This window comes from Otolemur garnettii, unplaced genomic scaffold (genome assembly GCF_000181295.1).
Source record: "Otolemur garnettii isolate 467f Iridium unplaced genomic scaffold, OtoGar3 scaffold00263, whole genome shotgun sequence".
NCBI lineage: Eukaryota > Metazoa > Chordata > Mammalia > Primates > Galagidae > Otolemur > Otolemur garnettii.
The window spans coordinates 257,056-260,128 of NW_003852658.1; positions in this window are offsets into that span (position 1 = coordinate 257,056).

The window sequence follows — 3,073 nt, forward strand, 5'->3', positions numbered from 1 at the left end:
GGCAGGTGCCTGTGGTCCCAGCTACTTGGGAGGCTGAGGCAGGAGACTCTCTTGAGCCCAGGAGTTGGAGGTTGCTGTGAGCTGTGAAGCCACAGCACTCTACTTAGGGGCATAGCTTGGAGCTCTGTCTCAAACAAAAAAAAAAATGAGTTCAGTGAAAGTATATGAGTGGGGCGCTGGTGGTGGGTTCAAACCCAGCCCCAGCCAAAAACTAAAAAAAAAAAAAAAAAAACTAAAAGTATATCAGTGATGGGACTCTGAACATCTATTAGTACACAGTGAGTTATAATTCCCCAGCAAAAACAAATGGAGCAGCTACAGAAAAAAGTCCTATGAGTAGACATTTTTTGTTTCCATGACAAAAAAGAAAAAAATTCAGCTTTCCCCCTATACTGAAATCTATTACTTAATAAGCCTACTACATAGTCCAAGCTTTCAATCAGCTTTTAGATTTTTAAGTGTGGATAGACAGCCAAGGACCATCAAACCTTTGAAGGATCTTACATCATGAAAGGCAGAAACTAAAGCAAACAGAAAATTAGAACCAAGGAAATAATGGCAAAGTATGGAACTTTAAAAAAAAACTTCAGGGGGGAAAAGCTACAATTAATCATACTCAAGACTCAAAGAAGATATTGTGCCTATGAAAAAAGTGCTATAAAAAGGAAGAATTAGGGCGCCAGCCCCATATACAGAAGGTGGTGGGTTCAAACCCAGCCCCAGCCAAACTGCAACAAAAAAATGGGCACTGTGGCGGGCACCTGTAGTCCCAGCTACTCAGGAGGCTGAGGCAAGAGAATCACCTAAGCCCAAGAGCCGGAGGTACAACGTCACAGCATTCTACCAAGAGTGACAAAATAAGACTCTGTCATTTAGAGAGCAAACAGTTTTAAATTTCTAATTAAAAATTAACTAATTGATTCCTTCTACTGAGAAATGGAGAATTAGAGAACAAAATAGAAGGGAAAAGTTTCACTATTTCTATCCCTATATACTTAAGTTTTTAATCATATTTTACCTCTAATAAATCCAGTAAAATGTTTTGAATAAGTAAAATCCAGTAAATATATTGAAGAGGTTGGAAGAGTTGGATAGTAGTAACATTAACAGGCTGGGCTGGGTGGCTGACACCCTGTAATCCTAGTATGCTAGGAGACTGAGGCAGGTGGATCTCTTGAGCTCAGGAGTTCAAGACCAGTGTGAGCAAGACCAAGACTGCCTGCCTACTAAAAAAAGCTAGCTGGGCATCATGGCAGACACCTGTAGCCACAGCTACTTGGGAGGCTGAGGTACGAGGATGGCTTAAGCCCAAGAGTTTGAGGTTGCTGTGAGCTATGACAGCACAGCACTCTACCCAGAGTGATGGAGTGAGAGTCTGTCTCCATAACAAAATAAAACAAAAATTACGTTAAGAAAACCTAGCTGTGCTTGGTGCCTGTGGCTCAAGTGGCTAAGGCGCCAGCCACGTACACCCAAGGTGGCGGGTTCAAATCCAGCCCAGGCCACCAAACAACAATGATGGCTGCAACCAAAAAATAGCCAGGCATTGTGGTGGGCACCCATGCTCCCAGCTACTTGGGAGACTGAGGCAGAAGACTTGCTTGAGCCCGGGAGTTGGAGGTTGCTGTGAGCTGAGATGCCATGGCACTCTACCCAGGGGGATAGCTTGAGGCTCCTGTCTCAAAAAAAAAAAGAAAGAAAGAAAGAAAACCTGGCTAAAAGCCAGGCATGATGGCTCATGTCTGTATGCCTAGTCCTTGGGGAGGCCAAGGCAGGTGGATCACTTGAGCTCTAGACTTCAAGACCAGCCTGAGCCAGAGTCTGGAAACAGCTGGGCATTGTGATGGGTGCTTGTAGTTCCCACCACAGAAGGCTAAGGTAAGAGGATCACTTGAGCCCAAGGGTTTGAGGTTGCTTTGAGCTATGATACCATAGCACTCTACCCAGGGCAACAAAGTGAGACTGTCTCAAAAAATAAAAATAAGAAAACCTGCGCTCAGCACCTCTAGCATAGTGGTTGTGGTGCCAGCCACATACACCAAGGGAGGCAGGTTTGAACCTGGCCTGGGCCAGCTAAACAACTGCAACAAAAAAAGAGCCAGGCGTTGTGGCAGGCACCTATAGTCCCAGCTACTTGGGAGCCTAAGGCAAGAGAATCGCTTGAGTCCAACAGTCTTAGGTTGCAATAAGCCGTGATGCCACAGCACTCTACCAAGGGCAACATAGTCTGCCAAGGGCAACTCTGTCTCAAAAAAAAAGAAAAGAAAACCTGGTTGAGCTCGGTGGCTTATATATGTAATCTCAGCTCTTTGGAAGGCTGAGTTAGGAGGATCACTTGAGGCCAGCCTGGGCAACATGCCAAGACCCCATCTCTACACACAAAAAAATTTTAAATTAGCTAGACACAAGACAGGTGCTTGTAGTCCCAGCTACTCAGATACTTGGGAGACTGACATGGAATAAGAGCTTGAGCCTAGGACTTCACACTTACAGTGAGCTATGATTGTACCAGTTCTGTCCAGCCTGGGCTACAGAGTGAAACCCAGTCTCTTAAAAAATGAAAAAAAAAAAAGGCTCAGGGTGGCACCTGTGGCTCAGAGGAGTAAGGCGCCGAGGCCATATGCCGGAGGTGGTGGGTTCAAACCCAGCCCTGGCCAAAAACTGCAAAAAAAAAAAAAAGGCTCAGCCACCCGTAGCTCAGTGGTTAGGGCACTGGCCACATACATGAGGCTGGCAGGTTCGAACCCATCCCAGGCCTAATAACAATGACAACTACAACAAAAAAATAGCTGGGTCATGGGTACCTGTAGTCCCAGTAACTTTGGGGGGCTGAGACAAGAGAATCTCTTAAGCCCAAGAGTTTGAGGTTGCTGTGAGCTGTAACACTACAGCTCTATGTTGCACAAATGCAACATAGTGAGACTCTGTCTCAAATAAATAAATAAAAAACAAGAAAATCTTGCAAAAAGGTGAACTCATTGAAAATATAAAAGAAGGCTCGGCGCCTGTGGCTCAAGCAGCTAAGGCGCCAGCCACATACACCTAAGGTGGCAGGTTCGAATCCCCAGCCTGG